The sequence below is a fragment of the Myodes glareolus genome, chromosome 22 (genome assembly GCF_982192425.1).
Source record: "Myodes glareolus chromosome 22, mMyoGla1.1, whole genome shotgun sequence".
In the NCBI taxonomy this organism is placed as follows: domain Eukaryota; kingdom Metazoa; phylum Chordata; class Mammalia; order Rodentia; family Cricetidae; genus Myodes; species Myodes glareolus.
The window spans coordinates 7516830-7543681 of NC_142047.1; the positions used below are offsets into that span (position 1 = coordinate 7516830).

General features: G+C 40.2%; 1 long non-coding RNA gene across 2 annotated transcripts in view; it reads right to left on the bottom strand.

The window, feature by feature from the left end:
- Positions 1-2794: 2794 nt before the first annotated feature.
- Positions 2795-26852, bottom strand: part of LOC125410644 (uncharacterized) — a 36749-nt gene continuing 12691 nt past the window's right edge. For both annotated transcript variants that reach the window (XR_014999196.2, XR_007235155.3), the window contains 4 exons: positions 26032-26092; positions 24839-25113; positions 4061-4104; positions 2795-3021 (listed from right to left, as the gene is read on the bottom strand). This is a non-coding gene — a long non-coding RNA (uncharacterized LOC125410644). The remainder of the gene's footprint in view (positions 3022-4060; positions 4105-24838; positions 25114-26031; positions 26093-26852) is intronic.

Here is a 26852-nt window from a genome sequence, read left to right on the forward strand (position 1 = left end):
GGCAGAATCATTAGTTGTTGGCAACAATAACTTTTTGATAGCGTCTACCTTGTCCTAGCCAAATTCTAACAGCTACAATTGCGGAAATCCTTTCCACTGCCCTATGGACTGGAGGTTTTTAAACGGTAGGCAGAAAGCATATATGCAAAGGAGAAAAGTTGTGGTTTTTTTCCTGAGGGGAGAAAATGATTGGCTTCAGGCAACTCCCGTTGTCAAGCATATACAGAGAGCATATATATGTATATATGTCAAACATATATACAGAGAGCAGTCATATGTTTTGCCTATATACAGAGGGGAATCGTATGTTCTGGTTCTTCAGTCACTTTGCGAAAGCCCAGGCCACTGAGATGGGCACAGGATTTTGACTGGTGCTTGTTTTTCCTTTTAATTATTTCTTTTATGTTTTTGAGTTTATAATGGAAAAGTTTCTGCACCCCATAAGCCTCTCCGTCGATGCTGCAATCCAAATCAGACCCAATCAAACCAAATTAGAAAAAGCCCAGGATTAATATATAAAATGTTCGAGGATGATTTTCAAGCGCCCTAGAGAGAAGATGGGAAAGGAAGACTGGAAACCCACCTATCTGTTTGGGGGGGGGTGGGCAGTTTAAATACCCTGTGGGGGTGGTCCTGAGCATCTCTGGAGGAGGAGACCTGTTTGGTGGGTTTTCTGAGAAGTATTAGGGTTTGGAGAGAGATGGAGAACAGGGTTTAGATGGAACTTCCACGGGAACATACAAGACTCTTTGGGTATACGGATTTTGGGTACACGGATACCAGGGGTTGGGGGGAGCTTCCACCAGAACAATAATTATACCCGTTCCCCCTCCCTTTCTTCCCTCCAAACCCTCCTATATACCTCTCCTTGCTCTCTTTCAAATTCATGACCTCGTTTTTCATTAATTGTTGCTACACACACACACACACACACACACAGAGTTTTTAAATTGTTTTATTGAGTTATATATTTTTCCCACTCTCCTCCCTTCCTCTCCCCTCCACTTCTACCCTCTGCCTTGATCCCCACGCTCCAAATTTATTCAGGAGATCTTTTCTTTTTCCATTTCCCATGTAGATTTTAGGGTCCTCTTTGTTGTCTAGATTGTCTGGAGTTGTGAACTGTAGGCTGTTTTTTTCTTTGTTATATGTCTAAAAGCCACTTATGGGTGAGTACATATGATATCTGTCTTTCTGGGTTACCTCACTCAATACACACATTCTTAAATATGTAACTACAACCTGCTTGGTCTGTGCAATGTTCCTTGTATGTATGTTTTCCGGATAACCAACGGGTGTGCTCCTCCCTGGGGAAGACTGTTTCTGCTCTCAGCATCCTTAGTTGCCTGTAGGTCTTTGCCTAGGGTTGAGGCCTGGGGCTCTCCCATCCACATCAGCATGCTGTTGTTGTCCCTTTAGGCATTCCTGCTGGTGAGACTCTGGGTGTAGCTTCTGACAGGTCTAAGAGAGGCAAAATCCTAGTTCCTATGCACTCACAATCCTTCCTGCTCCTCTTCCTCCATGGTCCCTGAGTCCCAGGTGCAGGAGCTGTGTTATCTGTAGATTCCTTTGAGCTAAACTCCACAGCTCTGTACTTTGCTTGGTTGTGGTTTTCTGTAACGGTCTCCTTTTACAAAGAGGTTTCCCTGATGAGGGTGAGACTCCACGTGTCTGTGGGTCGAAGGACAAATGTTCCAACTGTAGGTGAGGATGATGATGGTGGTGTTTATTTTTCACCAACATACATCCATCTGCTCAGGGCAACTGAACCTTAAATTTGGTTTAACGTTTTAAGCAGATTTCTCGACTTCTGATTTGGTGACTACTGTCAACCACACACATATAACCACACTAATACACACACACACACACACACACACACACACACACACTGAAATAAGGACACTCAAGTCACATTTGATGAATCTAATAATAAAATACATTCAAATGCCTTAGAGAACTGGTAAGCAGGCCTGCGTGAGAAGAAAAGGACATGAACACTTAGTGATGGGATGGAAGACGTATTTGAGGGTCAGGTCATAAGAAGTGTAATAATCTGAATCTGATTGGTCAGAAAAATAAGAAAATCAATTCTGGCTCTGTTCTGAACCTGAACAAACACAAACATGACCCTGCCCTTGATTGAACTTACAGAAATGATTTTACACTTGAGTGGATAATTTTCTGAAGTCAATTCTGTAGAACATGTGTGTTGTAACTGTAATATTAAGCTGGGTGTCACCCCAGCCCTCTAACACCCCTATATCCAGGAAGTCTGGAATTGTTGGAAGCCCCTGGCCTGGCAGTTCCCTGAAGAGGGTCAGGACTATTTAGGCTTGCACCGGAAGGAAGAACACACGGTTTTTGGGTTCGCACGTGTTCTCCCTCTGTTTTTCCTCTGCCATGCTCTCCCGGCCACCCGAGTGTGCCATCTATTAGACACGGGCATTTGATGTGTTTTAACCTGGTCTGATTGGATTTCTTTGTGCCAGTGGGGCGGCTCGTCTTCAGATTTTTTCCTAGCAACAACACACATGGCTCTTTCCTGCATTTCCTGCCACCAACAGTCCAAGTTTATATTTCCCTAGGCTTAGCCCCCAAGTTTCCTTTCTTCTTCCAACCCTCCCTACAGCCATGGACTCCCAGTCTCACAGCTTCAAAGTCCACGTCTACGCTCACTCTTTTCCAATTCCAGACCGGTGCTCTGAGTTCACCCTGGTATGCTGAGGTATCCTTGAAGGCACAGCTACTACCACAGACACATCCTCAAGGAAGTGAAGCAATGGCACAGACAGAATGACCAGGATATTTTTACTAATGTATACTGGAAGTCACAACCCTGAGTGTGTGCTAAAATAAGCCACAAAGCATTAAAAGTTCACACAGAGACTACCACGCTCCTGGCTGGCTGTGAGAGCATCATGAACACGTGGTTGGGTACCTCTGTGAGTCTTGCCTGTTAAGTGATGGCTGAAAATCCTTGACTTCTGATGAGGAGAGCAGAGCTAAAGAGCTCAAGGTCTGGAAAAAGAAAATACAACAATCAGAAGTGTCTGGTTTAATCTTAATAAAAGCCTCTCTGCTGATGCAAGAAACTCCAATCAAACCAGATTAGACAAAATTAAAATGCCCGTGTTTAATAAATGTAGCACTCTCGAGTGGACCAAGACAACATGGAGGAAAGAGGAGCTTATGCAAACCCAAAACTACACGTTCCTTTTTCCAGCTTGAGCCTAAACAGCCTGCAGGAGTGATCCTGACCCTCCCCAGAGGAGGGGGGTCAGCACTTGGCAGGTTGGGAGTTGGAGTCCGGACCAGGACAACTCCCTGGCCAGGGGTTTCCAATCAAGAAGCTTGATCCACATAGCAGAACAGAGTTCTTTTCTTATACAGAAAACACATAGAGGTGTTGGAGGCACAAAGGGTGTGAAATGCACTACCAAATAAAAGCCAACTAATTGGACAAAACAGTTATGAGAAAACAAGACCTTAGAGTTTAGGCAACAACCTTGCAAGTATGATGTCCAGACTCATAGTTTAAACATCACCACAAAACTTAGAAAAATTCCTAGAACACTTGACCTATGGAGTCCAGAACTCTGGTAATAAGGCCAGTCACATGAGTGCTAAGAGGTCTTCTAGGAAGGGGTCATGCTTACTCAGGTTTAAGAATCAATAGTCGGAGCTGTGGAGGCCGAAAAATGCAGGCCCATTTCCACCTTCTCTGGCAGTCAGAGAGTCTAGAGATTTGACAAGCATAGTTGCAAGTCCTAACTCAGGAGATGATTGCTTGGTTCTTATGAAATTAAAATAGCTCATTCTAGTAAGTCCATGCCATCCTGAAAGTTGGTCGGGATATAAAAATGTACTTCTGCTCCGTCTTTTGTAACTATGAGGTCACTTAGGGAAGGGCAGTCTTCAGAATATATGCCCTAGAGCACCTTCCCTACCTAGACAACAGAATGTTAATGATTTGATGTCTCAGAGTGATAAAGCCATTGACTGTGTGAGTTATCCTTTTGCAGCATGTTAATAGCATGTTAATAAAGCCTTTTGTTACCTTCTCTCCCCTTCTTCTTCTCTCATTTATGTTGGGTATAAAAGCTGTGGAAAAATAAACGTGGGTGAATTTCAGGATTTTAGTCACTGGGATGCCCAGTAGATACTTTCTATGTTTTTTGTCTTATTATTTTTATGATTCTTCATATTCTTTATTTATATTTCTCAATTCCCTGGTAAGAAGTATTTTTGTCAAGGCCAGTCCTCAACACTTAGCGGGTAGTGGTGGTGGCACACACCTTTAATCCCAGCACTCAGGTGGACCTCTGTGAATTCAAGGCCAGCCTGTTTCTACAGAGAAAGTTCCTGGACCAGCCGCAAAGCTACAAAGAGAAACCCTGTCTCAAACAAATGAACAAACAGAAAGAATGGATAGTCTTAGACTGGAGAGATGGCTCAGCGGTAAAGAGTGCTCACAGCATTTGCAGAGGATCTGGGTTCCTCCCTACACCATCAGGTGGCTCACAACTGCCTATGTCTCTAGTTCTGAGTCACTTCAGATGCCCTTTGGCTTCCAAGGGCACCTACACGCACATAAGGAATATAAATACACATGTAGGCACACACATACACTAACAGATATTTTAATAAGCTAATAAAATTTTAAAAATAGAAAAGAGTCACTAGCTTAGAATCCCTGAACAGGAGCAGAAGACCTAAAGATAGAAGAGGCACCATGCACACCTGAGCTGCTTCCAGGGTCACCTGACAACTTATCATATCCTGTACCAGAAAGGAATTTAGACCTAACACTAGGACCTGATATCATATGGGAAGCAGTGCAACAGAGCTAGAAGTGGTCTTGAGAAGTCTGCAATAAATAAATAAGTAAATAAAATTAGAAACCATATTTCTAAATAACTCATAAAGAGATAAATTCATTTTGGAAATTATAAAAGACTCAGTACTGAATGTAAACAACAACAAAAATCTCCATATCAGATTTTCACAATGAAGACAGCAATGATGCTTGAATAGGCAATTATAATGTCAATGTATACGTTAAGACCAGAATTAAAACCAAGACTTCAAACAGAGAAGAAATACACCATTTTCTAAATTTACTAAAATTAATTAGGGAAGAAATACTGAAGCTGAGCTGACTTATAATATGAAGGCCTGGCAAAGAGAGACCCGGACCAGGAACTTGTTTTGAGATTCAGCTTCCCTGGCCCACTCTCGCCTATCAGACCAGAGCTTTGGGAGGGATAATGAGGCTCCATGTAATTCTGGCACAAGAGAAGCTCTAAAGCTCATGATTTTAAAAGGCTACTTAGTAACGTTTGCTTGTATTCTAATCCCTGACTAACAGCAGCAGACTTTTTAGAATCACTGTGTATGGGCGAGTGGCTTGCCTCAGGCGAACTATAACGTTAGCTATGCTAATGTATCTACTGCATCTCACCCACTTCCCTGCCCACACTTCATGAGAAGATGGTATTTTTTTTTAAAAAAAAAAAAACAATCTGGTGTCTGCTAGGAGCATCTGATTTTCCCAACGTCCTGTGTATGTTCTAGATCTTCCTCCGTGGTCATGTTACTATCACTCAGTAATTACATGATGAAGAAATGGCCAGGCTCCACTGCCTCTGAATGCACCAAGAAAGATCTAACAGTCATATGCCTCCACGTCGGTCTGAGGCCCTTCAAAGTGGAGCCAAGAGACAAAACTAAGTAGACAGAAGGAGAACAAAGCATTTTAAAGGAAATTTAGTAAAGATGACCAAAAATAGGGATGCAGCTGAAAGAGAAGGTCAACTCAAGAAAAATACTGAATTCTAAGTAATCAAGTAATTCTTTATTCTCTATATTTTTAAAAGATATTCTCCCAATGCATTGAAAGCATCATTTTTAAAATGTGGACTTATAATGATCAAAGTTGTATTGTATTAAATTAACTCACATTCCTAGTCTACTTAAATGCTGCATTTGAAATGCCTTAAGTTATCTATCATGCCTAAGAATCTGATGAGTCAATACTCTCCCTTATATCTAAAAACTAGCTTTCCACTAGTTTTAGCCACTGGGCAAAGGACTGAGCTTTGGCCTCCCATTCAGCGCACGTTATTCTGTCGTTCCTTTTTCGAATGCCGTTCCTCTCCATCCACCATAAACTTCCGACAGCCTTTGTCCTTTGAAGGTTTCAGTTCCATAGCTTCAGGTCAGCGTGGGGGTGCCTGGTCCATTAGAGTGGTTAATTTTCCTCTGCAATAAATACACCCCAAGGGTATTTTCCCTGGTGAATTAGCTGGGTCTAAGAGAATACTGAGTTTTCATGGCCTAACTTCGGCGTGGTTTCTTTTACAATTCCTTGCCTGGTAGAATTCTCAAGCTGAGAACTGACTCGCGCAGACTGTCCAATTAGGCACTCTAATTAAAAGAATAAGCTTGTTCATGTGATCCTTGTGTGGAGCTAACCAAAAGTGATTCTCAAGCACAGAAAAGACTCCCCCGTGCAAAGGGAGCATGCTAAGCATGGCTAACTCACTCTTCAAATGTTTCTAGGAAAACATCTCTAGCCGGGTTCCTCTGTGGAGGCATAATTCTGGAACACCGGTGCAAACAATCTTTCCTGTCGTTGGTCATGGCTAGTGGATTGTTCTGTTGAGCTAAACAAAAGCACTAGCTATTTTGTGTCTGTCTTTTCTCATGTGGTAATGTCTCATTGTTAGTAAGACAGACGGGCCGTTGTGCTAAAGAAACCATCTCTAAGGAAGTCAAGAATTTTACTGACTTTTAAAATCGAATCCTTGGCCTGGTAGTGTGATTGGTAAGGAAGAAGGAGATTTTTCGTTTTGTGTCCATATGATTAGCACAAGACCCGTGGGAGAGAGGGACAGCGAGGACAGTCGTTGCCAGTTCATGGGTGAGAAAACTGAGGCTCAGAGTGTTTGAGGGATTCGCTCTAGACCTCATGGTGAGAAAGTATCAAAGGGGAAACCACACTGTGTTAGTCACTTTCTCAGTGAAGAACCAACCTCCCCGACAAAGGCCAATGGAGGGAACTCAGAATTCAAAAGGCCCAGGGCCCAGGGAAGGGAAGGCGTGGCAGCAAGCAGGGGAGGCAGAATGACAGAAGCTGAAGGCTGGCTGGTTACATCAAATCTGCACTCAGGAAGCAGGAAGTAGATAGGGGACAGGAATCAGAAAGGGGCAGGAAGTGGGACCAGCTCTAATGCAGCAGGACACGCCCAGCACCAATTAGAAGATGCTTTCTGACAGCTCGTATTGTCCTGTTTAAGTATCTAAGCAGACACTCATACTCCCCAGTACTGTCCCCATCCTAGAGGATTTATAAATCACTCCTGTTATTCTTTTGGTCTGGTCCCTTTAAGGGGCAAGCCACGCCCACGCCCAGCTACTTCTGACCTCGTTGCCATCTTAACTCTCTTTTTTGTTCCCTCTCTTGGAGTGTGCACACGTGTCTCCTCTATGTCTTTATGTCTCTTTGTCTCTCTGTCTCTCTGCCTCTTCTTTAAGTAATAAATGTTTATCTTTATATTCAGCCTTATGTTTATTTACTATGTCCTGTAAGCCTGGTCACCTGCCCGCTTGGATGACTCTCCCGGCCGCATGGCAGGACCAGCCTGTCTGGGATGCGCTCCCGCCAGCTCTGCCGCTGGAACCTGCACCACTCTAGCCGTCTCTGCCTGGACTAGCGACTGCGGTCACGCCAGCATTATATTTTTTTTTAAGAACAAAAACTCCTTTTCAGTTTATTTATGGAATAAATTCCAGAACAGGATCTTGGTTACCCAAAAAGAGAGAAAAAAAAATCTCTGTGGGCCTTGTGGACCAAACATGTAGTTCCTGCTATACCGATACTGAGCTTGTAGAAGGAGGTTCAGAAGCTCAGTGCTTTCCTGCACTAGAATGAGATCGAGGCCAGTCTGAAGACATCAGTGAGCCCTTGTCTCCTAAAGTGAAAGGGGGGATTCAGGAGCCCTCTCCCCTGTTTAGTTGTGTTTAGTGACCAGGCTGACCTGCCTTTTCTTCAGCACACTTGAATTTTGAGTAAGTATGAAGACTTGCTGGAACACTTGGGCTCCTAGCTGATAGAGCAGTCTCTGTCAATTGAATTTGGAAACAATTTGCTCTGAGCTACTGAAGATGTGCCTTCCATTTCGCAGCACCCCACTCACTCCTGTCAGTCTTCCAGCAAATTTCCCACTGCCACTAAATCCAAACACCCTTCTTTCTCTTCTCTTTTTGATCTTCTGTCAATCCACTCTCCAATCCCTTTTCCTTCCTTCCTTGTCTTTCTTGGTCTCTGTTTTTCAAACAGAGTTCCTCTGCAGCTCCAGCTCACCTTAAACTTACAATCCTCCTGCCTCGGCCTCCTAAGCACAGGTACCTCCACACCCCATTCCTGACTGTTAACTTTGATCTTACCTCCTATCTACCGTGGAAACAAAAGCAAGCTTCTTGGGTACTGTAGTATCTACGTGGCGTGCTGTGTCAGCATCACTGACAGCAGGCCCAGGACTTCGTGTCCCACTGTCCCTAGGCAAGACAGCCTGTGCTTGGCCCGAAATCCCTAAAAAGTCAGAGCCTGCTCTGAATATTTAGTTGAGATCTCACTCTGAAACATTCCCACACAGATAGACACACGCTGTGGCGGTACCCCACTTTCTACTCTGAAGAACAGCCTCAACTCACCATCTGCCTTTACTCCCATCCATCACCACCCATCTGCCTGCTTCCCTACTGGTCTATTGGACCATTCTTGCCAAGGCCATAAGACCCTTCATCTTGCTTTCCCCTAGGTCACTTTAGAAATCCGGCCAGCTTCTTAGCAGCTCTGGGCGTAGTGGATCACTTCTTCCTTGAACTGTATGCTAGGACACTTCTACCGTATTTCCTCTTCCACTCCACCAGCTTCTCCTCCGAGGTCTCCTTCCACGCCTCTCTATTCCTCACCTCCATGGTGTGGAGGCCAAGCTGTCTTTGACTCTCTACCTTCTTCACATTGCTACGCTCTCCAAAGAGGACTCTCATTCTCATGGCTTTAAATTACACAGATGAGACCTAGCACACAGTCCAAAATATTCTACCTCTGTACTGGGTAAGTCCTCTGGGTTTATTTGAATATCCAGCTAGCCACCAGGTACCACTCCTGTCTTGCAGGTATTTCACACATACATAAAACTGAGCTTTGGTGGAATTTGCCTTCCTGAATATGCTCCATCTCTGTGGATGAGGGAGGCCATTCTCACCTCTTCTCACAAAGATCTTTACTCAGTCTCCAGATTCTTCCAGAATCTTATTCTGTCTCATAACTTCTGTTGCTTCCAATCTAGAAATGCTTTTTGTTCCTACCCTACAGCGTTCTTCTACATCTTGGTAGTCTATTTTTCACAGAGAGCAAAGCATTTTAATAATAGAATCTAATCGCTTTTATCTCTTTCAACTCCTCCAATATCTTAAAGTCACCTTATAACAATTTCTATCGTGTTGTTGGGCACACCCCAGAGATTTTCAACCATGAGAGCATATTGGCCCCAAAGGCCCTGAAGTCCATTTGAAGTTCACCACTGGTCACAAGAAAACCACCATTCCTTCTGGATGCTTCCAGCCAGTGTGCAATGCTGAGTCAGATCTTGGGACATACATGACTCCTCTGCTGGCCATCAACTCAGAGTCTCACTGGTGACCTTGCAATACCTGTATGGCAGTGTGACACATATCTGTAATCTTCTTAAAATAGTCCCATTTTATCAGAATTGTTACCAACAGCATGATCTTTAACTGAAGTTATATTAGGAGTGTATTTTGTTTAGTTATTGATACTCATGTCTCTGTACTAGAATATTAGCTCCCTGGGGATAAATCTATTGTTTGTGTTTGTTGCCCCACTGCCTAGGGCATTCAAATACACATTAACTTTGTAAAATGTGTGATTTCTATAATCAGGCATGAGATGATTAATATGTACAATAACTTTATAGCCTTTAGCTGGTCGCCATCCAAAGCGCAGGCACCTTAATCAAGATGCAGCTTGACTCCAGTCACAGTACTGCTTTGACAACACTCCACTTAAGAATTCTGATCTTGTAATCTAGTAATGGCACTTGAGGTTACCAATGAGATGAGGGGAGCCCTGCTAACTGCTGTCTGTGTCAGAGCATCTGGAGAGCCGATTTTATCTGCTGGCTGTCAGGTCATTGTGTCTCTCACTGAGTAAATTGAGAACATTGGAGAGTGAACTTGAAAATCTTTAAGCTGGTGTGTGTGTATGTGTGTGTGTGTGTGTGTGTGTGTGTGTGTGTGTACATACATGCACAAGCATGTGGAATCCATGGATCAACAGGATATATTCCTCAATGACTTTCTTTCAGACAGGGTCTCTTGATGAGCTCACCAATTTGGCCAGACTCGCTGCTCAGCTGGCTCCAGTGATTCTCACTTTTCTGCCTCCCAGTGCTGGGCTTACAGGTGTTACAGGGCACCTGGCTGTATGTGGGTAGTGGGGATTGAACTCAGGAATTGAACTCCTCATGCTTGCTCAGCAAACACAGACTGAGCCATCTCCCCAATCTTGGGTCTTTTCCTCTAATATTAATTCCTGTTGTGGAATATTAGTTAAAGAATATGTTGCATTTGTTTATGCTAAGGAACATTTATTGAACAATGCAAAGATGTGTTGCATTCTTTTATGTTGCATTTGTTTAACTCTGTGAAGCTGTGTTACTTTGCCTGTCTAAAACACCTGATTGGTCTAACAAAGAGATGAACGGCCAATAGCAAGGCAGGAGAAAGGATAGGCAGTGCTGGCGGGCAGAGAGAACAAATAGAAGGAGACATGTGGGAAGGGAAGACCTGGGAGCAAGAGAAGGAGGAGTCCAGGGACAGTCACCCAGATACACAGCCAACCACGGAGTAAAAAGCAAAGAAAGGTACACAGAAATAGGAAAAGGTAAAAACCCAGAGGCAAAAGGTAGATGGGATAATTCAAAGTTAAAGAAAGCTGGCAAGAAGCCAGACAAGCCAAGACCGGGAACTTATAAGTAAGAATAAGCCTCTATGTTGTTTATAGGGGAGCTGGGTGGTGAGCACCCAAAGAGCAAAGAGTAAATAAAAGCAGTCAACATTTCCCCAAGGAACATCACTGTGAGAATACAGCCTGAAAGCTTTGTCAGGTCTGTGTCTGTTACTGAGATCCCATTGTACTGCTCGCAAGGAGGCTCTGGGGTGAGAGGAATCCTTTAGAAAGATGGGGACCTCAAAGCCAACACTGTCACTTTGAAGAAAATAAGACTTGCCTACAATTACCCACATTGCAATTCCCAGAGAACTGAGGGAGGGAGGGAGAGAGGGAGGGAGGGAGGGAGGGAGAGAGAGAGAGAGAGAGAGAGAGAGAGAGAGAGAGAGAGAGAGAGAGAGAGAAAGAGAGAGAGAGAGAGAGAGAGAGAATTGCTGAGCCTGTCCTACTTTCTTACAGAAATATTAGAAAACTTTTGAAATGTTAGCTGTAAATACATTTTAAAAACTATTTCTTTTCACTTTAGAGGCTTGAGTGTGGGAAATGAACGAAATGCTGCTCTCCAGGAAATCAGCTAGTGTGCACCAATTTAGAAACCTTTCAGCTTAAAGCATGCAACTTGATTGTCACCTATTCAGTTTTTAATTTTCTTGGCTCCAGAGACTATTCCTACTATTTTTGTTTGTTTGTTTTTGTTTTCTCTTGTCTCATTAGAAGCCCCAAAGGAAGAAAGGGGATATAATTAAACAAGCAGTTTAAAAATCTAGAAAAGAATAAATATTTAGGGGTCATGTGTAAGTGTATTAACTGGGCATGTCTAGAAAGACCCCCTTGTCATGGAATAATCTTTCCGTAGACTGGGAATATGTATCTTTGCCAAAGATTGATATCTTTTGCCAAAGATATCAACCTTCTGGGATATCTTTGTCATGGAATAATCTTTTCGTAGACTGGGAATATGTGTCTTTGCCAAAGGTTGATATCTTTTGCCAAAGATACCAACCTTCTGATTGGTTTGATAAAGAGTTAAATGACAGGAAGAGTTTAGGTGATCTTCTTGGCCCAGAGAGAGAAGAAGAGAGGAATCCAGGCATGGAGGAGACACCAGGGGGAATCTGCAAGGAAGCAGGGCATGCAGGAGAGGTAAAAGCCATGAACCATGTGGCAGAATGTAAATTAATGAAGTGGGTTAATCTGAGTTATAAGAGCTAGTTAAAAACAAGCCTAAGCTAAGGCCAAGCTTTCGTAATTAATAATGTCTTTATCATGATTTTGGGGCTGTTGGTACAAGGAAGCTTGCTACATATAGCCACCCAATGTGAGGCACTAGATAAAATAATTACTTAAATTGTTCCAGTACAATAAAAACTTGGGAGTCAGAAATTGAGATAATGACCTGATAAATCCAAGGAAAGCAAAGAGTTGTTTAGCTGATCCTCTCTCCATGTTTTTTTTTCTGATCTGCCAGCCCGGGAAATCCCCTAGAAGTCCTTTTTCCTCTTTTTCCTCTGGTAGTCCTTTCTACCAGACTCCTAAATCCTTCAAGAACTTTAAGGCCAATCCCAGTCAGCCAATCGCTGACTCCATCCTTTGAGTTAGGTGGCTTTTTTGGCACAGTGGATTGGCTGTATGACTAATTTTCCCGCAATGCCCACTAGTGAATGAGACAGGTGTGATCAAATGGCGGGGTGGCACTGCTGAGAAGAACCTGGGCAGGTGCCATGTGGCATGTGCCAGGTGAGGGCTGGACTCCAGGGCAGCAGGTTAGAGGGCAACATTTTCATGAAAGTAGTCAGGACATTCGCCTAAGTCAGAGAAGAGCACAGACTCAACACAGAACTTCACCTGTGCCAAATAATTAATATAGACAATGAGGTTTTGTTTTGCAAGTATTATAGAGAAATAAGGGAAAGCAAAGCCTTTGTTTAGCGAAGTTCAAGGGAAAAGAAAGTGAACAACTTTGCAAGACTATGGAGTGGGAATGCAAGCTGTTAGTCTCCAAATTTCTGCCCCCATAGACACTACCTCCCACATACTTCCTGTGTTGAATTCCTAACTTCCATGGTAATAAATGGTACCAGAAAGAAGGACTTTGAGAAAGATGACTAAATCAAGAGGGCAGACCATTTATTAATAAGAATAGTGGCCTTATACAGTGGCCCAAGGCAGCATTTTTCTTCTACCAACAAAGTAGGGAGATGGCTCTGTCTATGAACCAGAAACCAAGTCTTTGCCAGACACCAAGTACAGCAGCAGCTGATCCTGGACTTCTAACCAGCCTGCTGTTAGAAGAACTGACTTCCTGTGGTTTACACGCTGGCCACTTGACACTGTGATTGCAGAAGCTTGAACGAGTATGGGAAAAGCTAGCAACATGGTGGGTCCTGTGACTAAACTAACTCAGAATAAAGACAGGGATCTTTGATGCCAGTTCCTGAGTTAACTCCTTAAGAATAAAGGCAATAGAGACAGCGACCTCCACAGGAGCAGGCCCTGGCAAGGACCTTCGTGGGAGCAGGCCTGAGCCAGTTAACCTCCATGGGAGCAGCCAACAACTTCCGTGGGAGCAGCCCTTAATGACCTCCAGGATTGCAGCGGGACCTTGGGGAGTGCCAAGCAACCTCAAGAATTCCAAGTGACCTGTGGGGTAACTGGAACCGTGGCCCCAACTCCACAATGAGGAGCAATCATCTGATCCTTGAATTCACTGCCACCTGGAAGAATGATCACCAGAGACACCACCCCAACTACACTAATCAGAGGGAAAGATGAGTAGATGAAGTAAGAACACAGTCAACACCACAAATAGCAACATGATGCCAACAAAAACGTGTGGCTCTAAAACTGCAAGATTTGAACAACCCAATATATATGAAGTAGGAGAAAACTACCTTAAAAACTCTAGGAGAATGTTTGAGGCCTTTAAAGAGGGAATGAAAAATATCTCAAAAAAATGAAGGAAAAGACAAGCAAAAAATTGGAAGAAATCAACAAATCACTTCAAAAAAAAACCAAGAGAAAGCAATCAAACAGGTGAAAGAAATGATTCAAGACATGAAAACTGAAATAGAGACAGTAAAGAAAACACAAGCCAAGGGAATTCTTGAAATGGAAAATATGGAAAACTGATCAGGAACCACAAATGCAAGCATAAACAGCAGAATGCAAGAGATGAAAGGACTAATCTCAAGTGCTGAAGATACAATAGAGGAAATAGACTCATCAGTCAAAGAAAACATTAAATCTAACAAAACCTTAACACTAAATAACCAGGAAATATGGGACACCATGAAAAGACCAAACATAAGAATAATAGGGATAGAAGAAGGAGAAGAAGTTCAAATCAAAAGCACAGAAAATATATTCAACAAAATCATAAAAGAAAACTTTCTCAGCCTAAAGAAAGATATGCCTATGAAGATACAAGAAGTTTAAGGAACACCAAATATGGACCAAAAATGAACCAAAAATAAAAGCCCCCTCAGCTCATAATAAAACACTGAACATACAGAATAAAAAAATAATATAAAAAGCTGCAAAGGAAAAAGGACAAATAACATATAAAAACACCTATCCAAATTACACCCGACTTCTCAATGGAAACAATGAAAGCCAGAAGATCCTGGTCAAGTGCTATATAGCCATTAAGAGACCATGGATACCAGCCCAGATTACTATACCTAGCAAAGCTATCATTCACCATCAATGGACAAAAGAAGATATTCCATGACAAAACCAGATTTAACCAATACCTAGCCACAAACATAGCCATTTAAAGTACTAGAAAGAAAACTCCAACCCAAGGAATTTGGCTACATCCACAAAAATGCACACAATTGATGATCTCACAGCAGCAAATTCCAAAGAAGGGAAAAACATACACAATAGCATCACCAACAATGCAAAATAAAATAACAGGAGCTAGCAATCACTGGTCATTAATAACCCTTAATATAAATGGACTCAACTCACCTATAAAAAGACACAGGCTGACAGATTGGCTATGAAAACAGAATCCATCTTTCTGCTGCATACAAGAAATATACCTCAACCTCAAAGACAGACATCACCTCAGAATAAAGGATTGAAAAAAAATCCAATTAACTGGAATTAAGAAACAAGCTGCTGTAGCTATCTTAGACTTCAAAATAGACTTCAATCTAAAATCAATCAAAAGACATAATGAAGGACATTTCATATTTGTCACAGGAAAAATCCATCAAGAAGAAATCTCAATACTGAATATTTAAACCCAAAACACAAGAGTACCCTCATATTAAAAAAAAAAAAAAAACACTTAACTCAAACATTAAACTCCACACATTACTCGTGGGAAGCTTCAAAATCCCACTCTCATGACTGCACAAAGCTGCCAGGAAGAAGCTTAACAGAGAAATGAGGGAAATAGCATGTTATGGCTCAAATGGATGTAACAGACGTTAGCAGGATATTCCATCCAAACATAAAACAATATACCTCTTCTCAGTACCACATGGATCCATCTCAAAAATTGACCACATACTATGTAACAAAGCAAACTTCAACATAAACCAAAAAAGTAGAATAACCCCATGTTTCTTATTTTATCACCATGGCCTAAAATTATAATTTAATAGTAACATTAATATTAGAAAGTCCAAAAACACATACAAATTAACAATGCGCACCTTAATCACCAATGGGTGAAGGAAGAAATTAAAGACTTCCTAAAATTCAATGAAAATGACCACACAACATACCCAAATTTACGGGACACAATAAAAGCAGTGTTAAGAGGAAAGTCTATAGCACTAAGTGCCTACATAAAGAAGTTGGAAAAAATCCCACAGTAATAACTTAACAGAACATTTGAAAACTCTAAAACAGAAAGAACCAAACTCACCCAGGAGGACTAAATGGCAAGAAATAATCAAGTTGGGTGCTGAAATTAACAAAATAGAAACAAAGAAAACAATACAAATAATCAATGAGACAAGGAGTTGGTTCTTCGAGATAATCAACAAAATAGACAAACTTTTATTCAAACTAACCAAAAGTCAGATAGTGAATATCCAAATTAACAAAATTAGAAATGAAAAGAAGGACATAACAACAGACATGGAGGAAATCCAGAGAATCATCAGGTCATACTTTGAAAACCTATGTTCCAAAAACTGGAAAATTTAAAGGAAATGGATAATTTTCTGGATAAATATTACTTACCCAAATTAAATAAAGACCAGATAAGCAAATTAAATATACCTAAAATTGCTAAAGAAATAGAAACAACCATTAAAATTGTCCCAACCAGAAAAAGCCCAGAACCAGATAGTTTCAGTTCAGAATTTTACTAGATTTTCAAAGAACTAATACCAATACTTCTCAAATTGTTTCACACAATAGAAACAGAAGAAACATTGTAAAACTCTTTTTATGAGGCTATAATTACCCTGATACCCAAACCACATAAAAGCATTGCTGAGTGTGGAAGTACGCTTTAAAAAAATCCCACACTAGCTCAGAATTGAGAAATAGATGGTTATTTATTTAGGGGTAAATTCACAAATCAGAATCCTCTGTTTGAATGGAGAACAGAAACCAAATCCAGCAACCAGAAAGAGCGGTTGGAAGGAGACTGCATGCAAGCTCTACATCAGCATATATAATAGGATAAGAGGCCACGCCCCAGTGGGCGGGAAATCACTGGCGGTAAGACTTCCTACAGCAACAAAGAAAGAGAATTACAGACCAATCTCACTCATGAACATTGATACAAAAGTAATCAATAAAATACTGGCAAACTAAACTCAAGAACACACCAGAAAAATCATCCATTATGATTAAGTCAGCTTTATCCCAGAAATGTAGGGATACTTCAACATACAAAAATCTGTCAATATAATCCACCACATTAAAAAACAAAAACAAAAACACATAATCATCTCATTAGATGCTGAAAAAGCCTCTGACAAAATACAACATCACTTCATGATAAAGGTCTTGAAGAGAAAGGAAATACAAAGAACATACATAAGCATAATAAAGGCAATATACAGCAAGACAAGAGCCAACATTATACTAATGAAAAAAAACTCAAAGTGATCCTACTGAAAACAGGAACAAGACAAGGTTGTCCACTCGCTCCATATCTATTCAATAGAGTTCTTGAGGTCCTAGTTAGAGCAATAAGACAACAAAAGGAGATCAAGGGAATAAAAATCACAAAAGAAGAAGTCAACTCTCACTATTTGCTGATGATATGATAGTTACCATAAGTGGCCCCAAAAATTCTACCAAGGAACTGCTACAACTCATAAATACCTTCAGCAATGTAGCAGGATACAAGATTAGCTCAAAAAAAATCAGTAGCCCTCCTTTACACAGATGATAAATAGCCTGAGAAAGAAATCAGAGAAACATCAATATTCACAATAGCCACAGATAACATAAACTATCTCAGAGTAACTCTAACCAAACAAGTGGATGACCCATACAACAAAAACTTAAAATCTTTGCAGAAAGAAATTGAAGAAGACACCAGAAAATAAAAAGATCTCCCATACTGTTGGGTAGGTAGAATTAACATAGTAAAAATGGCAATCTTACCAAATCAAATGCAATTTTCATCAAAATACCAGCAAAATTCTTCACAGACCTGGAAATAACAACTTCATATTGAAAAGCAAATAAACCTAGGATAGCCCAAACAATCCTGTACAATAAAGAGCTTCTAGAGACATCACAATCCCTGACTTCAAACTCTACTACAGAGCTACAGCACTGAAAACAGCCTTGGCATAGAAACAGACAGGAGGACGAATGCAACCAAACTGAAGATCTGTATATCAATCTACACACCTATAAACACATGATTCTTGAAGAAGAAGACAAAGACATAAAATAGAAAAAAGAAAATAAATTCAACAAATAGTGCTGTCATAACTGGATATCAACATGTAGAAGAATGAAAATAGACCCATATCTATCACCATGCACAAAACTCAAGTCCAAATGGATCAAAGACCTCAACATAAAACCAGCCAGAACCTCTCAGAAGAGAAATTGGAAGTACACTTGAATGCATTGGCACAGGAGACCACTTCCTAAATATAACCCCAGTAGCACAGACACTAAGAGCAACAATTAATAAGTGGGACCTTCCAAAATTGAGAAGCAAAGGACATGGTCAATAAAACAAAACAGCAGCCTACAAAATGGAAAAAGATCTTCATCAATCCCACATCAGACAGAGGACTGATCTCCAAAATATACTAAGAACTCAAGAAATTGAGTTCAATTCAAATTAACAAATAATTTTTTAAAATGGAGTACATACCTAAACAGAGAACTCTCAACAGATGAATCTAAAATGGCTGAAAGACACTTAAGGAAATGCTCAACAAACTTAGATATTAAAGAAATGCAAATCAAAACAACTCTGAGATTCTCTTATACCTATAAGAATAACCAAGATCAAAACTGATGACAATTTATGCTGAAAGGTTGTGGGATTAAGAAAAAACTCCTGCATTGCTTGTGGGAATGCAAACTGGTACAGCTGCTCTGGATATTAGCATGGCAATTTCTCAGAAAATTAAGAAACAACCTACCTCAAGACCCAGCAATACCATTTTTGGGTATATACCCAAAGAAATCTCAGTAATACCACCAGGAAACCTGCTCATAGCAGCATTATTTGTCATAGCCAGAAACTGGAAACAACCTAAATGCCCCTTGACTGAAGAATGGATAAAGAAGATGTGGTACATTTACACAATGGAGTACTACACAGTGGAAAAAATAATGACATCTTGAAATTTGCAAGCAAATTGATGGATCTAGAAAACATCACATTGAGTGAGGTAAACCAGACCCAGAAAGACAAATATCACATGTACTCACTCATAAGTGACTTTTAGACATAAGGTAAAGAAACCCAGGCTACAATTCACAATCCCAGAGAACCTAGACAACAATGATGACTCTAAGAGAAACATACATGGATCTAATCTACATGGAAAGTAGAAAAAGACAAGATCTGAGCAAATTGGGAGCATGGGGTTCATGGGAGAGGACAGAAGGTTAAAGGGGAAGAAGGGAGAGAAGCAGAGAAAAATATATAGCTCAATAACGACAATTAAAAAAAGAAAGGTCCTTGTCTCATAATGTTGTATTTGGCCTTTCTTTTTTCTAAATTAAAAAAAAATGTGCCTTATTAAAACAAAAAAAGAAGACAGTAAATGTTCTGGAAAACCATTAACACAGCCAGAACATCTCTGAGAAGTGAAGCAAATGAGAGTACAAAATAAAATAGCCTCTAAAACCTAGGATCCTCAAGTCGGGAAGGAATTACAGTGTAGCTTTAGTGACCTTTCCAGTGGTTACATCCAGAGGCTGTCACTAAAGCAACTGCAGGAATTGTAACTACTTCCTCCAGATACACATACATGGGCACTTCCCAATATTATTTACGCACAGACCACTTTAGAGGTGATGACATTCCTGTGAAACACCGATCTGGAGAGGCGATGCAGAGGCACAGAGCTAGGCAGGTCAGTGCTTCGGGAAAATATCAAAACTGAGTACTTGTATTTGAGAAGACCTAGGCAGTGAACATAATCAAATAAAGTGGAAAAATGTTCTTGTATTTTAGAGATACATGAAATCAAACACTTAATGATATATGTCAGGGTATATTTATATTTACTTTAAAATACTTGCACAAAAATATGTTTATGAAAAGAAAATAGTTATAAACACTTACAAAAACATAAAGCAAACTGTGAATATTCTTGCTGTTGTTTTCTGGTTTTTGTTTTTGTTGTTTTTTTTTTCTTAGACACAGTTTATCTGTGTAGTCCCAACTATACTCTAACTCACTGTGTGGAACCAGGCTGGCCTAGAACTCAGAGTTCTGTCTGCCTCTGGCTCCTCGGTGCTGGGATTAAAAGCATGCACCACCACACCCAGCCATGAACATTCTTACAGTCATTAAAAACTCTAGCAGAACTATGGAGCCTAGAGGTTAAGAGGTGTGCTAAGTATGTCTTGAAAATACCACTTGAGACACCAAGTGTAAGCATAGTTGTTGCTAGGGATTGAGTTGTATCTTCTACATTTCTGTGCTGAATTCTTAAATGCTAGTCCCTCAGAGTGTGACTATATTCACAGGCAGAGCTCTAAAGTGGTTCTTTAAATAGACTCCTCAATGCTCCAGTGCTATGGGATGGTCTTTCTGTATGTTCTAAATATGTGTTGCTCTCATTAGTTCATAAATAATAAAGCTGCTTTGGCCTAGGGCAAGACAGGGTAGAGTCAGGAGGGAAATCCAAGCAGAAATATAGGAGAAAGGTGGAATCTGAGAAATGCCAATCAGTCACCAAGGAAGCAAGACATGTAGAAAATAAGGTAATGACACAGCCACATGGAAATACATAGATTAATAGAAATGGGCTAATTTAAATGTAAGAGCTAGCTAATAATAAGCCTGAACAACTGGTTAAGTATTTATAAGTAATATTAAGCCTCAGGTTGGTTATTCAGGAACTTTCAGGCAGAGAGAAACTTCCAATTACACATGGCAGCCCAATGCAGGGGCAGGAATTTTCACATAAGATCTAAAAAAAAAAGCTTTAAAAAGATTCTAAACACACAAAAACAGAGTCAAGCCCAGTTTTTTGGTATCAGTCTTGTCTCTGGTAGGCTCTATTTGCTGGCAGAAAGCAAAGGTGCAGCTCCTTTAAGAGACTTCCCGACTCAGTGTTGGTAGTAAAAACAGCAGTTCTTTTGAAAGGCCCTGCTACCAAACACTTAAGTGCTGTTTATGAGTGACAGGCAACATGCAGCTGTTTGACAGTGTAAACCCAGACACTTCCTGGAGTTGGAGGGGTAAATATGGCTCCCAGAGTTGTCAGTAAACATACTATCAGGAAACCAAGGAGAAGGGCAGAGTCAACTGCCAAAGTAGCCACTTAGCAGTTTAAAGACTCATGTGGTCAGAAAAAGAGATATGCAGTAAGAACAGATTCCGACAAACAAACAAACAAAAGCCCTCTAAATGGAAAGAAGTGTGTTTAAAAATTTATGTAGGTTTGGGAGAGAAAAAGAAGTAGAAAAAGTCCTTTTAAAAGGAATAGAGACTATAGTGAGTAACATAAAGATGGGAAATATACAGTCTGGATTATGTATATTATTGTGTTTTCTTTGGATTTTTTGACTGCTAAAGAACTAACTTCTGAGAGACAATTGATTATGAAAACTGCTAGATTAAACCAACCTATATATTTTAAAAATACTTTACTTCAAAATTTAAGTCAAAAGATATGTTACTTTTGGAAAAAGGTTCTGCTTTTATTTCCACAGAAAATAAGAGTCAATGGATTCATTCTAGGTTAAGAAAAATCAGGTTTGATTGAGGAAGACCCTCTGAAACATTTCTGGTAGGAGCAGATGGCCCAGATGATTCAGTGTTTTAAGCACCTGTGTTTCAGTTTCCTCTGAATTCTACATCCAGAATAGCTTCAAGACTGCTGGCTGAGATGATCCAGTCTTAAAGAATACTCCAGTCATGACTTGTACATGCTCCTAAATTTTCTCATGGATTACCAGTTCCCTCAATCAACAGAAAGTAGCCTATAAAACTACATTCATAAAAACTGGATTATGTTTGTTGTTGTTTAGGAGGTTTGGTGACAAGTTGTTATTGGGCATAATAAAAAAAAGCCAAACAGAAGAGTTAATTTCAAAGATCTCTTTCTAAGGAGAAAAGGTAGATAGTATATAGAAATGCTAGGATAAAGGGATAGATAATTAAATCTTCTCTAATCCAAAAAAACAGCTGTTAATATTGGGATATTTACATTAGTATGGATTTTAGTTTATTGATACAAATTTAAAGTTAATTTTGTTACACTGTATGTATATTTCTACTCTTGTTTAGGCCATTATATTTATGTAGCTTATTTAAAAATTTAGTGTATAATTTAAAAATAAAGACTAATAGTCATCTATAATAATCAAACCTAAAGCCATATTAGATAGGCTTTTTAGGTATACAAGATATATTTCAATTAGGTAGGTAATCTTCAAATACTTCAAAGACCTATAGAATATGGTATTTGAAATGTTTTAAGAATTTAAACTTTTCTTGACAGTGAGACAGGTCTGTTCCTGGCAGTGCCAGTTACTTCAAAGTAGATGATGGACATCAAAGAAACTCATTATGAAATTTGCTTTTGATGTGGCAAGGTTAGCCATTTGGACAAGAAACTGCTCTTGCCTGGACTGCTTGACAATATGCTGTATAAACTGTACATGCAAGACCCATAGGTAAATGACTGCTAAACTTTGCCAAAACAAGATGAAATGGTCCTTCAGGCTCCTGCTTCACAGAAGAAACTGCCAGACATTCTGCAGGACACAGAAGAAAGCAACTGATGAACTGCCAATATAGGTGGGATAGTCTTTCAAATTTCCTGCTTTGCTAAAATGTCTGCCAGATACTATGAGTCTGTAGGCTTGAATATATATGCCCCAACATTACAGAAGAACTTGGAATGACTGCTCAGTCACCCAGATATCTCTGTCATATCTAGAGTTTTGGAAGTTACTTGCAATGCACTTCTTGTTTACTCAGGTAATATTATAACTTTCTGGGGTCTTTGATGAAATTGAAGACTAGTTAGTTATAATTTTCCTTAGTTATGATAAAGGATAAAATAGAAATAAAGCTTTAGACTCACAAAGATAAGATAGATGATAGAGTATTTTCTTTAATTTTGCCAAATACAAATAGGCTAGATATTGTAACTGTAATTCTTAAAAACTGTTTTGCTATATGTAATTTCACTATGTGAAAGTGAAAACCTTCCTTTTTGATTAAACAGAAAGGGATAAATACTGTGGGATGGTCTTTATGCTGTGAATATGTATTGCTCTCATGTAAATAAAGTTGCTTTGGCCTATAACAAGGCAGGATAGAGGCAGGCAGAAAATTCAAGCAGAGATACAGGAAAAAGACGCAGTTTGAGAGAAGACAGTCAGTCACTGAAAAAGCAAGACATGTAGTGTAACATGAGGAGTGGACTGCTTGTTGGGGTTTCTGTCCTCCCACTAGGTCCCACAGCTGTTTGGCCCCAAAGAAAATCACACAGAGGTCTCCATAAGTTATAAACGGATTGGTCCATTAGCTCAGGCTTCTTGTTAGCTCTTATAACTTATATTAACCCATTATTCTTATCTATGTTAGCCACATGGCTCAGTACCTTTTTCAATGGGGCAGGTCACATCTTGCTTCTTCCATGATCTGGGCAGGACTACGTAATGAGCTTCCTTCTTCCCAGAATACTCCTGTTCTCATTGTCCCACCTCTACTTCCTGTCTGGTTTTCCTGCCTATACTTCCTGCCTTTCTACCGGCCAATCAGAGTTTATTTAAAGTATAATTGACAGACTATAGAATTGTCTGTACCAATGTAGAAAATGAGGTAACTCCACAGCCACATGGCAATACATAGATTAATAGAAATTGATTCATTTAAATATGAGTTAGCTAATAATAAGCCTGAGCCATCAGTCAAGCATTTATAAGAAATATAAAGCCTCTGAGTCATTATTTGGGAACTGGCAGGAGAAAATCTTCTAATTACAGTGGGGCTTGACAAATGACTGGGTCCCTAAGACAAGAAGGTCAAGATGTGTGCACTCACCAAGGAAAGACCATATTAAGATACAGAGACAAAGAGATATCTGCCATCCACTGAGGGAGCCTTAGAAGCAATCAAAGTTCCTGACAGCTCGAAACTCAACTTGTACAACTGTGACCTGAATTTTTGCATGGCAAGCCACTCCTGTGAGTTATATTGCAGCATCCCTAATAAAGTTATACTCATGTCTCCCCAAATACAGTAAGCTGAGGCCCCTGAGAGGCTGCAGAATCTCTCCACCATATTTTGGACAAGAACAGCTAAGTTTTGGAAGAGGTGGGGTAAGAAGAATGTGTGGGAAGAATACCTAATGTCTGGGAAAGCAGTTGAGGTGTTGGGAATGGTACAACGAGAATGCTGAAGTCAGAAATTCTGATTCTAAATTCTATTTTGTTTTCTGAGACAGAGTCTCACATACCTAAGACTATGCATCAAACTCACCACCATGTAGCCAATGATTGTGGTAATTTGAATGAAAACAACTCCTATAGACCTGTGTTTGAACATTGCATCTGCAGTTGTTGGAACTGTTTGGGAAGGATTAAGAGGTGTGATCTTTTTTGAAGGAGGAATGTCACTGGAGGTGAGCTTTGAGGTTTTAAAGGTCCAAACCATTCCCAACTAGCTCTCTCTCTCTCTCTCTCTCTCTCTCTCTCTCTCTCTCTCTCTTTCTCTCTCTCTCCCTCCCTGCCCCCTGTGGATCCAAATGTGAGCCTTCAGCTCCTGCTCCAGCACTATGCCTGCTTGCTTGCTGTCAAGCTCCTCACATAATGATCACTGACTCAGTCTCTGGATTGGAAGCCTGAAATAAACTCTTTCTTCTATAAGTTGTCTTGGACATGGTGTTTTGTCACAGCAATTGAAAAGTAACTAAGACAATGACCTTGAATTCTTGATACTCAGCCTGCCAAATGCTGGGAATATAGGCAACCATGTCCAACTTAGTGATTCAAAATTCTTCACATGATAAACCACGTCTACTTCAGAATGGTCCTCTTAAAGAATTAGGAAAAATTTGCTAGAGCACACCCTACATTAGAAGTTTCTTAAATGGAATCCACAAATATACATTAAGAACTAGAAATCTCAGGGCTAGAGAGGTTAAGGACACATACAACTCTTGTAGGTTCAGTTCCCGTCACCCCCATCAGGCAACTTTCCAGGTGCCCAATGCTCTCGTTCCACTTCTTTGGGCATTTGCATGCATGTGTATATATTCACACAAATATATATATCTTTTTTTCTTTTTGGTTTTTTGACGCAGGGTTTCTCTTTGAAGCCCTGGCTGTCCTGGACCTCAGTCTGCAGACCATGTTTGTCTTGAACTCGTAGATCCACCTGCCTCTGCCTCTTGAGTTCTGGGATTAAGTTGTGCACCATCATCACCCATCTAAAATTTAAAGAAATAAAAATTAAGAATTAGGAGACTCAGTTATTACATTTTAAACACAGAATTCAGATAACAACCTGAAAGTAAAATAGTGATCTCTAAGTATTAGACAGAGGCAGGATTTGAGCCATGTATGCTGCATGCAATTATCACACTGAATCTTGTTATAAAGAATGTGTTAGTAAAACAGAATTCATGTATGATAATAGAATTATAAAAACATAAATTAGACATCAGAAAGGACATTTTCACACCCAAGACCTGTATATATTCAAACCAGACAAAATCCCAGCACAGAGAAGGGGAAGTCGCATCCTTAATCAAGATGCTAACTGCAATTGACACTGCTAGGAAAAGGAGAAATTTGTTTTCTCCAACAAAATGTCACTGAGTGTACCAACCACACTCCAAGGCAGGTTCCAGGTCCAGGAGTAGTTGGCCAACACAAAATAGATTCCACTTTGTTGAGGTTTTGTTGTTTGTTTATTTATTTTGTTTCTTGGTTTTGTTTCGGGGAATTGGGGTGTGTGTGTGTGTGTGTGTGTGTGTGTGGTGTGTACTTTTTGTTGTATTGTTTTGGGTGCTTGGTTCATTTTTTCTGTCTTTCTGTTTTTTCATTTGTTTGCTTATTTGTTTTGATTTTCATTTGGGGATGATGTTTATTTTGTTTATCTTAACAGAGAGGAAGAAGAATGGGAGGAGGAAGAGGAAAAAGAAGAGAGAGAAGAAAAGGGAAGAGGAGGAGAAGGAAGAGGAGAAGAAAGAGAAGAAAGGGGGGAGGAGATTTGGGGGAATTGAGAGAAAAGAAAAATGTGAACTTTTGTTCATATATTGTATAAAAAACCATTTTAATTAAAAGGGAAAGAAAAAAGAGGACTTTGTTGCAAGGAGGCAGTCAGTAGAGCATGAGATTCTTACTCTCAGGGTCATGGGTTCACACCATTCTGTAGAAGGAGGCTGCTTGTTTGTTCCCGGCTGCCTAGAACAAAATAATCACACAGAAACTGTATTAATTAAAACACTGCTTGACTCATTATCTCTAACTTCTCATTTGCTAACTCCTAAATCTTAATTTAACCCATTTCTTTTAATCTGTATATTACCACGAGGTCGTGACCTACCAGCAAAGTTTCAACAAATCTATCTCTGGTGGTTCCATCACAACTCCCTGATTTTGCCCTGCTTTCTCCCAGCATTCCGCCCACTCCTCCCTGCCTACCTAAGTTCTGCCTATCAACAGGCTAAGGCAGTTTCTTTATTCATTAATAGTAATCACAGCACACAGAGGGGACTCCCACATCAAGACTTTGCTCTCTACTCCAGAAAAAATATAGTAGAATATTTCCCAATAAATCCTTTTCCCAAAAGTTACCAGTCATTCTTTAAAAGCCTAATGCTCACACTAGTTATAGAGGGTGTTGACTTTCTTCCTTCAAATGATAAATATAAATCTTGTGAAAGGACTCATACTTCATCTAAGTGATGAGCCTATTCATCTTTTGGCAGTGCTTCTAGTTCCTGAGTTATTTTGAGAGTGTGTGAAGCAGAGGAGTGAACCTAAAGGCTAAGTCTGCTGTACTTCAAGCAGTATTCCCCACTGGCCATCTCCAAGGCCACTCTCTCCTCATTCCCCTGACCTCTCAGGACCACCCGTATTCTCTCCTCCCTCCGTGTCTCAGACACTGACTGTCCTGACTCCCTCTCTGGTGTCTCTATTTTGGACAAGTCTCTAGCTCTTG